Here is a 13,611-nt window from a genome sequence, read left to right on the forward strand (position 1 = left end):
ACGATCCAGGCTAATTATTGTAATGGTTTTTGGAGCGATTATTCTTTAATTTCAACGGCTAAACAAACACGAATATGCTTCTAAGGGGTTGATATGCTGATATGTAAAAAAAGGTTTGGAACACATTTGCCAGGGACCTGAATTGTTAGCAGAGCGAGTTCAAGGCTAGGAGCAATGCTACGGATTAAATCATCACCTTTAAATGAAACACGTTTTCAGCTTTACTTTGAGCAGTACTGTGTGTCATTCCCCCTAAGCTTGAGGCCCTGAAAACAAAACAAAAAAAAAACCTTCCTGTCTGTTGTGTTCTGCCAAGGCACCGCAGACAGGTGTACCTGAAACGGTATCAGACAAAGAGCCCCTGTCTGCCCCAGAGAAACCCCAGCAGCGCATGCTGCTCACTGTAGCGGCTGGCCCCTCAATGGATCTATTGACGTTTAAATGCAGCATTTAAAGCCTGGCCTTTCTTTCCTAAACCCAATTTGAAGACGAACTTTTTATTTTTATTTTAAAAAGACGACTGAAATACAAGTAATCACCGTCCCAAATATTTTGAATATACAATGTAAACTGAAAACACATTTAAGATTTCCATTACACGAGAGTAGATGTAATGTGTGACCTGGGCCATGGTTTTGAAATACTGCTACTACTACTACAACAACTAATAATAATAATAATAATAATAATAATAATAATAATAATAATAATAATAATAATAATAATAATAATAATAATAATAACAACAGCCGTAAGGGGCCTTTAAAGATATAACATTCCTTTTAGGTTAAATCTTAGACGTAAATAAATCGAAAACGTCATATTTTTAAATGGAAAACAATAAGAGACAACAGACAGCATGTCTGCTTTCTTCATTTCGTTTCACTGTCTTTCACTCGCACTATCTTGCAATTGTGTATCGGCAGAAAACGCATTTAAAAACATATTTAAATGATACATTTGTGTAGGCAGTTTATTTCCATTTTAGTGTGAATGTTACTTTAAATGCAGTCACAAAACAATAACGTTTAATAGAATGTGTGTATCCTCACCATGAATACTGTAAAGGCCTACCCCTAGCCTGGGTTTCCTATAGCGTAAAAAATAGTTCCTGAGCTGAACAATGTAGTAGGATCAAATAACCTTATCCAGATGGTCTATAAAGAACACCCTCCACAATACTATTTCATGTACTGTCTACCCGACAATCTGCCATTGCTGGGCTTAGTGCAAATTGGAGCTACCTCTCATCCTCTCTCCTGGCTCCCCTTTGATGTAGGTTTCCGCGTGCATGTAATGAGCTTTTACAGTCTCTCTCTCTTTCTCTCTCTCTCTCTCTCTCTCTCTCTCTCTCTCTCTCTCTCTCTCTCTCTCTCTTTCTCTCTCTCTCTCTTTTTCTCTCTATCTCTTTTTTTGTATAGGCCAAATGCATTAAATACATTCAGATATAAAATACGACAATTCATTTTCTTTTGTTTCGTTTTATGGGACAGATGATTGTGGCATGGTATTTCTTTTATGTCAATGATAAAAACACGAAAAACCTACATAACAAAATTCAGTTAGATTTTATATAGGCGCTACATTAGATTTTACAGTTTTGCTATACAACAAACAAAAAAAGAAGAAGAAAACTTCTTAAATGCAATAACAATCCTTTCTTTTCAGGGGCTTATAATCAGTGTCTGAACAATATAACACTGTAGTTATAGGCGGCCTAGTATACTTTTCACTGAACAAATGACTGGACAATAGATTCAGCATCATTAATCCTCTTATGCTACCTGATTACGGAGGCTGCGGCGGAATCCATGGAAAGCTCGTGGATGTGGACGTCACTCAGAACACCTTTCGCGTTGTCCTTGTTGAACTGAACCAGCGCCACAGAAAGACTGAAGGTAAGCACCTTGACCAAAAAGCACACAGTTGGCACGCACCCAGATCAGTGCGAGCTGCAGTGTTTTGGGGGTCTTTCATTTCCAATATATACAGGTAAAACTACCCATACTCCTCTCGGTTGGTTTCCATGTGTCCATTTACCTGCTGTTGATAATTAGACAGACACCTTTGCGAAAGAAAGGAGACAGACCCCCTTCTCCATTCCAGAACCGATCCAGTTTCACCTTTTCAAGTGGGACATCGGAAATGAAATCCAACCAGGAGGTTTGATTGTTTCCACTGTGCGTTTTAAAATTTGATCAGTATAGAGATCAACCCCCCCCCCCCCCCCCTCCTCCTCCTCCCCCTCCCCCCCCTTATTATCTCCTTGAAGTTTCTATCTGATTAACTTTTGGAGAAGTTGTTGAAACATTAGCTGCCAATGAGGCCAGACGAGAAGAGTTGAGCAAACCTCATGAATATTTAAAATTTTCATCAAATTCGGCCCATCCAGACCAGGTCCGAATAACGCTCCCGCGTCTGTCAGGAAAAGCTTGCGGTGTAACACAAGCGCACCTGTGGCACGATATATGTTTTGTTTGGCCGTTAAACGATACCTTCGCTATGAAGAATAAATGGGGTAGAATCCTTTGCATTAATAATAAGATACCCATACTTGTTTCGTAGGTTTATTTTATAGAAAAGCAATTAATTCTGGAAATAACATTCTGCTATACATTTTCATTGATCTTATACAGGATCATTTCGTGGTTAATAAATTGATATATATATAAATGGATATATATACAAGGGCAGCAGTGTGGAGTAGTGGTTAGGGCTCTGGACTCTTGACCGGAGGGTTGTGGGTTCAATCCCCAGTGGGGGACACTGCTGTTGTACCCTTGAGCAAGGTACTTTACCTAGATTGCTTCAGTAAAAACCTAACTGTATAAATGGGTAATTCTATGTAAAAATAATGTGATTTCTGTATAATGTGAAATAATGTGATATGTTGTAACAATTGTAAGTCGCCCTGGATAAGGGCGTCTGCTAAGAAATAAATAATAATATATATATATATATATATATATATATATATATATATATATGGTTGGTATAATCCATATTTCACAGTGATTATTAATGTATTATGCTGTTCTGATCAGTTTATTCCTCCTTTGTTACCAGCACTAGCAAAAGCTTTCCATCATATTTTTTCAAAAACATTTTTAATGTAGGCTTAAAAAATATGATATAAAATATATAAACGCTCATCATTTTTTTTTTAAAAGTATATACATTATGTATTTTTGTTTAATCAGTTATCAATAAAAAAAAGTGTGCATATGTTATAAGACCGTTTTTATGTTGTTTTTAATAGGGCACCTGGTACGTTTATAAACACATGAAAATGTGTGTATGATAAAAGCAAAGAAAACAGTTTGAACAGCATATACAGTACAATGGTCTTATTTGATATTGGAGATGTGTGCGCAAACTATGGTTATTTGACTATTTTCCCAAATGCTTTATACTAGTATGGTATAATTTTATTTCGTAAAAAAATGTGATCAGGAGTCTACTTTATACTGCTCTTTTTCAACGTTGTTGTTCAAATAACATGGTGTAAAATGTATGTACAATTAAAACGTAAAATGCAACCCGAATGTTGCCCTGAATTACTATTACCCTGAATTCCCTGAGAAAACATGTATTCCTGTTTTCAAGTTGGTTATGTGATATAACAGCACAAGTGTTTTATGAATAGGCTTACTTATAATAGGATTTGAGATAATCAACAATACCCCTCGCTTTAATACCATATTATTATTATTATTATTATTATTATTATTATTATTATTATTATTATTATTATTATTATTATTTTACGTATGTCAGTTTTGTTAGTAATAGCGTATCGTTCACAAGGTCTGATAAGTGTATTCCTGGTCATTTATCAATTGACCCCGACATTTGTCAGTTTAATTTTTGAGAAAAATGACGTAGACCTATTGGCTGTCATTATCTATCGCTGTTCATGCTTATCATAGACTATAGTTGCAAATTCAAATCTTCTACTGACTCACTGATTTAGACATTTGTACCTTCCATCCGCCCATTTGTAGTGTAACCAACACACATCCAACACAATAGGTAATTATATGTACATATTCATGAATAATATACCCAAATCTATAATCGTGATTTGGTTTTTTTAATTGTGTTTGAATATCTTATACCATCTCATGCATCAAATAAAACGTCATATAAAAAAGTGGAAATCATCAACTTAAAGAAGTTGGTCTTTATAGAGCATGAATTACAGACTGAAGCCATTTTTCAGGAAACGAGTGGAAGTGGGAAACAATAAAAGTTACAATAAAGAAAATTCTGACCCGGCGCGAGAGAATCGTAGAAAGATGCTTACGAATCTGTGTAGTCGCAGCACGAGGACGTTCTGTCCACAGCACGTGCTGGAAACCTGCTGTAGTCATAAGACAAAGCAGGGACGGATTAGTGCATGAAACGTAATGAAAATGGCAGAAAGAATTAAAACATGCAGTCAATGAAAAGAAAAACATTCTTGATTTAGAGCAGTGCAAGTGCAAAGAAGCCTATTGAAACGAAATAATCCACTGCAGCGAATAGATTTGTTAACATCAGTCTGTTACAAAATCACTTTTGTATAAATACATTAAACAGAAAAGACTAAATTAATGGTACACTATAAACAGATGGTCTGATTTTTTAAAACAAATTATATGAACCGAAAAAATTAATTAAACCGTGTGTATCATTTGCATATAATATATTAAGTATTTAAAACCTATACTTTACCTATTGTTATATATATATATATGTGTGTGTGTGTGTGTGTGTGTGTGTGTGTGTGTGTGTGTGTGTGTATCAAAGCACTGAAGATAATTTATTTGTATCATCCATTGTTGATGTATTTCAAAGTCAATATCCAGGACGTTTATTTACATTTTTTGTTTGTTTCCCAGTTAAATTAAATACTTCATGCAACAATTTAACATCATGAGAAAATGGTGCATATCAACAATATCAAGGTCATATCAACACGCTAAAACCATTAGGCTAAAAAAAATATACGTATTAATATCACATTTTTATGCATCAACCACATTTTATAATAATATTTTGTGTATTATAGAGAGAGAGAGAGAGAGAGAGAGAGAGAGAGAGAGAGAAAGAGAGAGAGAGGAAAATCAGAATAACACTTCCTCATGAACAGCGATCTTAAAAAAATAAATAAAAACAAGATGTGGTGGGTTTTCAGTTATTTTGTTTCTGTTAAATATTATTGTCTAAATAAACAATGGGAGGAATTATCCTTATCCTTTCAGCTGATTGTTAAATTTAGCGTTCTGAAGAAATTAATATCAAGGTCAGGTGTGTCATAAACTAATATTCTTTGTAAGTTAGGTGTTACCCTGGAATGGCCGTTTTGAAAGTATTTAGAAGCTTAACATCACACAGCTGTTTAACCTCCTGTTATTATATTGAGCAGTATTTAAATCTTAAACGTCTACATAAAAATTTTTTAACGTAAATAAATAAATAAATACAAATAGAAATAGCATGAAATACAATTTCAACCCGTTTTAAAAATACATATAACTAAACTACCTATTATATATTTTATTAGCCTAAATGCGTATGTCGAATTTTTTATCTTCATGTAATGTTTGGTGGGCAGATGGCGTAAAACTTGCATTCCTATCAGCGTTAATACACCACGTATTATTAAAATACGCTCGTAACCAAATTTGACTAGAGTAGGGTTACACTAATTTATTTATGAATTGTTAAACCAAGAACTACCAAAATAAACATTGTAAAGTATATACATACGAAAATCCATTCATAATATTTACAGGAAACCAGCAGGCCTGCCCACGACTAAATAAATACTGGAAATAGGATTAACTGAAGGATCACATTCTATTCAAAAATGCATTATGAAAATTCTATTAACCGAATTTCACCATTCTGCATTATATTTGCTTTGTCTTAGTTAGAAGTTTCAATTTTATTTTACTATTTCGATTTGACGTTAATTGTAAAAGGAGCCAGACATATCAGTCTGTAGAAACAGCATAGTTTGCTTGTTAAAAGACATGCACCTTAAACATTATATTGTATTAAACATTATATTGTGTAAAACATTATATTGTATTAAATTAAGGTTGCCATTTGCTCAGTTTAGGGATGCTGTCACTTACAATGTTACACCCACACCAGGCTTATGGAAAAGAGATATCAGTATCTTTCATGGGGATTTAATTGCAGCCCAGTGTTCCTGCTGCTATCAGATACTGATGATGATGCAATATTGATGCAGAGGGATTAGGAGGTTGCACTTATGATGGATTTTAAGCAGAGAGACAATCCATCAACACACCATTTCATCTCAAAACCAATTCTAGAAAGCCTTCCTTTACATTGCAGTGCAACACAGAGTGGCGCACAATGAGTATTGATCCACTCAAAATACTTGTGTGTGGGGGGGGGGGTCATAATCTTTTTCCTTGCACTTCCATTTAACTGTCAGATGGCACTAATACGAACCTTTAAAATCTTTTTTTTTTTTTTTTAAGATAATTTGGTTTTCCAAATCGACAGGCCATGTAGGATTTAGCGTTGTTGCCTGCACTGTTACAAGCCACTCCCTCACCCAGGGATCCTGTTGTTTGGTTGTGTGGTTCTCCTGGGCATTGCTTCAAATGCATACAGCAAATTTCAGTTGCCAGTAGCAGAGACACGCTGTCCAATCAGATGATGAGTAGAGGTCCGAGTCCTATGGTTCTGTTCAATCAAGGCAGTTCTTTTGTGAGATTTTAGGCTGATCTAATGTGCCTACAGCCAAATTAACAGATGTTACAGAAACAAGTTAATCAAGGCATACAGCCAGTACACGAATAACTGTATATACAACGCTGTTCTTCAGTGCATTAGTCATACCTTTAAACAATCAACTGTACTTTAAACACCTTCAAAACTTACTTACTGGACGTACAATGTGCATGTTTTTTTCTTCTGTAGATTTGTATTGTATTTGAAGTAGCCTGACCCAGGGATAATTAGAACCCATCCTGCCATGTAATTGATAGGCTTGCATATTAAGTAGCTAGGTCACTAACCCCTTCACTGCAGAGCTATGGAACTTTGCAAGTGGAGCCCCACCATGGGATGAGCAATAAGGAATAAGCATTATCACCACTGGTCATAGAATTTAATTAACTGCCTGTAAGTGAGGACTGCAATGATCAGTGTAAGCTTAAAAGCTGCAGAATGCAGTAGTACACACAACTTAAATAAGATCCAAGTCATTCATACATGTTCATTTTTCTATAGTAGCAGTACAAAGAGGCCAGTGACTCCTTCCTGCAGTATATAAGTAGAGTTATTTGTTTGTTTATTTAGCAGACGCCTTTATCCAAGGCGACTTACAGAGACTAGGGTGTGTGAACTATGCATCGGCTGCAGAGTCACTTACAACTACGTCTCACCCGAAAGAGGGAGCACAAGGAGATTAAATGACTTGCTCAGGGTCACACAATGAGTCAGTGGCTGAGGTGGGATTTGAACCGGGGACCTCTTGGTTACAAGCCTGTTTCTTTAACCACTGGACCACACAGCCTCCTATATTTATTGTATAGTTTTCTAACTACATGATCTGTTATACCTTTGCTTGATGAGTACATGATTGTGCATCTTCTGTAATGTATTTCTATAAAATTAAAAATATACATTTAAAAAATGCTTAATAAAAAAAATAAAAAGCCATCTTGTGACCAAGTGTCCCTGAATCAGAAGCCTAGTCTTTTCCATCATCTTGAAATTGGACCCTCCAGTCTCGGTGGTAAGACCAGCTGTGAACTGTAGACCCTACCAAAGAAGAGAGGGCTTTTGCCCTAGGGGCTGGAGATACAACATGGTATTGTTTCCTCTTTTCACACAGCTGTTGGTCCTTGTATTTACAGAGCACCATGCTTTGGGTGGTTTGGGTTTTGGGGGAAACACAATTTATTTTGCATACAGTCAAACCTGCTTATTCATATACAACTGACCACCATATACATTTGGGGAAAAAAAAATAACATTAAAAGGCTGACTTAAAATAAATTGTTCTTAAGAATTTGAATGTTCCAACAGACATATAGAACACAGTGATGTGCATATTTACATCTTTCTTATGACTTGTTTGTTATTCCGCTGTGCATGTACAGTACAATAGACTGAATATTGAACAGAAATGGGTGAATGCTATTAATGAGCAGTATTTTAGTCAACACAAACCAGGCAGTAGGCTACTATATTTTGAATTCCACTGCAAAACAGGCATATGAGCTGAACAGACAGTTACTGCCTTTCTTCACTCCCCCTACAGGCGATTGACAACAAGCAGGGACGTAACAGAGAAAAGCAATTGAGCTAAAAGGCCCTTGAAAAACAGGCATTTAAAAAAGGACAGGTGTAGGTCTGTACTGAGCACTTAGCTGCATAGGCAATCGGCTCTGGCCCACTCCTGGCTTGTTTTAATCTGACAAGTTTACCCATTTCCATATGTCTGCTTTCATTTCAATATGTGTTGTCAAGCAAGCTATTTATTACCATTACCAAACATCCAAAGTACAAAAACACTAAATTTTTGGTGTTTGTATTATTATTATTATTATTATTATTATTATTATTATTATTATTATTATTATTATTATTATTATTAATGACTCCCAATTGCTTGGTATTGAAACAAAAATTCCAGGCGACGCACAAAGGGTTGTTTTTGGCTACTCTAAAGCCGGGCACCGTGTAGACGTTGGGTTATTTTAACGTGGTACAAAAAACACACACATTCATTCCAGCGTTAGAGAAAACGCACGGGGCTCCTTTTATAAACACAGCTTTGAAGTTGCTCAGACACCAGCGCCCTTTAAAATCAGTGTCTAAAAAACAATAACACAACAAATACATTAAATATACACACAGTCATTATATCATACCAAAGTAGGCCCTACACCTGACCAAACACAAAGCGTAAACGACACAAAACGTTTAGAAAATACAGTCATATTTGTACCTTTTATTGAATTTCAATTATTTAAAGAGACAGTAACCTCTAATGTAGGTATTCTGTCTCAGCATAATGTTGGGGCTCTGACCACATCCCTTTTGAAATGAATATTGTGATACCCCCTGCAATCTGAAAAGCTGACGATTATGGAATCCAGAATGATCAGGAATCAAAACATTTACCGGCAATTAGTAGTATAGAGCCAGTATACTTCTATTTGCTTCTAAGTAACTAAATATCTGGACAAGATTCTTCCTTCTGTTGTTTTCAAACACAGCTGTTTGTGCGATTCCAAACAATTATTTTATTTCAGTAAAAGGCGGTCTGAATCTCATTCGTGTAAATGGTAATTGCATCCCTAAGGTAAAACATCCCTGAGCGTTACATTTCAGGAATTGTTTGATTTGATGCTGTTATATAGGTTTTTAGGTGGGAGGTTGTTGAAAGTATAAACTTTCTTTAGAAATCCTATATTCATCCAATAGGATACATTGATAATATTACTGCTATAGTAGTATTGACAACCGATTAATATGGTGTGTCTATTGCAGTAATATTATATACCGATTGGGTATATTTGGCTCAATTTATGGTACTGGCATTTATTGTCCTGGGAAGACATATCGAATTCCCGCAAAACCGGGACGATCCAGGGAAAACAGGGACAGGTGGCAACCCTGAGATGTTGCGTAAGAGAAACTGGAAAGTCGCACAATTATCACTGCTTTTGAAAAAGGACATCCGCCTTAGCTTTATATTTAATCTACCCCCGATGACATATTTTGAATGATCCAAAAACGGTATCATTAATTGCATGTAATAGAATACTACACATATACTATAACATTAAGGACATGCAAGCTAATTTCTGTATTTTTCATAGACGCTGGGCCATGTTTATCAAAGTTTAGCAACAAAATGCATTTTGCTCTTTTTTAAGTGAAACTGTCTTTCTTACCAAACACGCACCCATTGACTCATAAGGTTAATTTGGGGACTAAAAGGTGCTTCTATATTCTTTGTAATTAGTTATGTAACATTATTCGTTTTAATTTTACTTTACTAAAATGGTGCAATTTACCTTTTGGTGTAGACCTTGATAAGTCTCTTTGTAACTTTGTAACTCTAAATATCCTTCCATGACAGACACGGAGTAAAATACCCAGGGTTGGTTACCAGAATTAATAGGATATGGTGTATTTGGGACTACATAGAGTAAGTTAAATAAAAAAAATAAAAATAAAATAGGCATCTGAAACATACCAGTCATTGGTTGCAATGCCCACTGAATAACACTAATGAGCTGGTTATATTATTAGTAGTATATGTCGTTTTTTTTTTTTTCTTGAACCTTTATAACTAACCCTAACCATCACAGCAGTCTCTTTCTATCTTAAAACACTGAAGGTCATTGCTAGGATTTAATAGAGGTTCACGATTTTAGAATCTTTATAACACAACACATAGATGCTGATTGATAAACTTGTTGTGACTGTAAGCTCCAAACAAAGAGATGTGGCTTGCATTGGTTTTCCCCTAATATATTTTTATTTAAATAAGTAATTTAAAATATAAACGAAATCATGTTTTTAGGTATAACTTACAGCAGAAACAATGATGAAGCTAACGGTTAATGCCAGCAGCATAAGAAAAGCAAGATCTATAGGCCAAAAGACCTTTACCGTAAATGGTGATACATTTTGCCTGTATAAAAGTGTTCAAGCTATCTTTCTTTGGTTTATATAAGCATGCATGTTTGGATGTACAGCAGAGATACAGCTTTTTCCTGCATTCTGTCCAAAAGCTAAAACCGGTATTTCAAGCTATTTTAATGCATTGATCTCACGCAGTAGTTGGTCATGTGCTTGTTAAGCCTTGTCTTGACCAATTAGAGTGGGTGTCTTGAGATTCACATTACATCATGCAGACCTGCGGTCCCACCTGATAAACGCAATGCGGATAAACAGCCCATAAATATTTCATTGAAAAGATCAGATTACTTTAACCCCAGATGAATCCATGAGAAAGTTAACATTTTAAAAACTGTCAAATGTAGATTAACTCTCTGTTTATCTGCATAAAACAGGACTGAAAGAAGAAAAACATATTCTTATACTGGCCAGTAATGGACTGTCACGGACAATCAAACTGATGTTGTTAATCATTTTTGTTTTAGTAATATCAAATCAGAATGAACCCAATGTACATCATAGGCTACATAACTAAAGAATAGGCTTAACAAACAAAAAAAACTGAAATTGTAAGTGCAATTTTAGAAAACTGACAGCAGTTAAACTACAGTTAGAACGATCACATCAGCTGATCATATGGCAAAGTCAGGGTGGTATGGTGCTTGACAGTTAATTGCAATCTAGAGAGACGTAGGGGCCACTTCTCAATCAGCTTTTTATTGACTGCTATTCATGAAAGGAGAAAAACACCTGGTCATTTTATCAACTTGCACTCTAAAATTGATTGCTTTCATAAGTTGTTTAAAATGTGTTTCTGCTTAACTTGGGCCTCATTTTGAAGCAAGTGCAAAGGCTAATATTCAGTGAGAAATTAAATAAACTGAACAGTATAAAACTAAGAAGTTGTTGAAACGCCTTTTCCTACAGCTAGGTTGTTTCTTACTAGATTTATAATGTTCCTTTCTCTTTACTCTGGTTTTAAAGTAGGGTTCCTGGTCTTGTAAGCCCATCCCCTTGCTCTGCTTTGTACCCCTAATGGTGAAATGCTGATGTTGGAAAGAGAAAGAAATTGAAGGGAGTCAGTCTGAAGCTTTAAACTAAACTTGAAATGTGAGACATGTCCTCTGATAAGCCGTGTCTACTCATTGTTGTGATATTTGCCTATTTATTTATGAAAAGTATTTGTATCTTACCACAAAAACTAATTTGAACCTTAGCTCTATAGTTTTCAAGCCTGGAAAAAATGAAACAACGATAAAAAAAAAAAATAATCTTCTCAATGCTATAAATACTATAAAATGTTTATGGAAAAAAGTAATCCACACTTCACACACGCATTATGTAATTGGTTTATATTTTAATTCACAAATTATATATATATATATATATATATATATATATATATATATATATATATATATATATATATATATAGTTCTGCTGGATTGCGTATTTTCCCTGGGCAAGGCCAGATAGTTGCATGATAAAACATATTGGTTAGATCAGATTAAATGGTCTTTTACAGTTTGAACAAATTGGTTTTATTGTGATACTGTAGGATCCTTGGATCAATAGCTCCCCCTTCTGAAGGATGAACAAACTGCACTTAATTTATTCAAAGGAATATTTGTGACCATTTTCTTACTTCCTATTAGCATTATCACTGGTCCCCTTGTGATGAGAATCAAAACGAATAGCATTCATTTTATGCTACGGTGCAAAGAACATCTTGTCAAAAGTAAATTCATTCATTTAGACATTTAAAATTATCTTTTAGTTTTGTGTACGTTACTTTAAACCTACAGACAGAATATAATTGCATTGCACCTAAATACTGTTGACTTAAAAATATCATATTGAAATACATCCCAATCATTCTTTATGATAAATAATTTTATTCTGTGATCCAAAACTATATTTGCATTGCCAGTCAATATTCATCCACTTGCTGGATCAAACTTATGAGAAGAAAACGAAAACTGGACTCATGAAACATTATTTTTCATTACTTCTCTAGAGCTGTGAGTATTCTTTTAGTAAACCTGTATAAACAAATAACATACCAAGCCCCTCCTAGTTGCTCTTCAACTGTAAGCTTTGCCCAATATTGCATGTCTTGCAAACACAAGACTAATTCCACCAGCAAATTGTCTTCCTACACAGGGTCCACGTACCGTCGAGCTGTAAATCCACCCCTTTGATACACTTCAAAGCACCCTTGAAAACGGTCACACTCTCCATAATCAAACACATTAATCAACAGTGGACAGATGAAATCTTGATTTATCAGAGAACAAAACAGGTGCCCAATGACAGAGCGAAAACAGTTCTGGTTATCAGTGGGGTAATCAGCAGTCTCTTTGTGTTGTGGGTTCAATTGAGGAGATGTAGCTGGTCTTCTTCACCTCAAACCAGACTCATGCAATGTGTTTCTCACAGTTTGAGTGCTTATGGTGACCAGCTGCTGTACTGAAGTGGCTATTAAGATCATGTGCAATGGAATGGCGATTCCTCCGTGCCAATTTGTTTAGATATCAGCCATTGGGTAGTGTGCTTGACCTCCCACCACCTTATCCATGACGTCAAGTGTACAAACCTGTGGTTTGATAACGTGTCCACAGTCTGGAAACAGAAAGATTCACACCGACTTGAGCAACTACATGTCTAGGTATCCCCAGATTCAAACATGTGAACAGCTCTAGCAGTCTGGACTGCAGTAAAAAAAAATTTAAAAAATTGTTTGCAACTACCTAGCATCATTAGAAGCCAAGATTCCCAAACCAACAACAACAAATTATGTTATCACGTTAACAGCCACTTGACTATGACCAAATCTGAAGTCTAAATAGGGGTACCTGGTTTTAATGCAGACAGCTGGTGCAAAATGCAGCTCAATAGCTGTCACAATTTATGGAAGAAGACGTAAAAGTTCTACCTGGCGAA

The sequence above is a fragment of the Acipenser ruthenus genome, chromosome 14 (assembly GCF_902713425.1).
Source record: "Acipenser ruthenus chromosome 14, fAciRut3.2 maternal haplotype, whole genome shotgun sequence".
NCBI classification, from domain to species: domain Eukaryota; kingdom Metazoa; phylum Chordata; class Actinopteri; order Acipenseriformes; family Acipenseridae; genus Acipenser; species Acipenser ruthenus.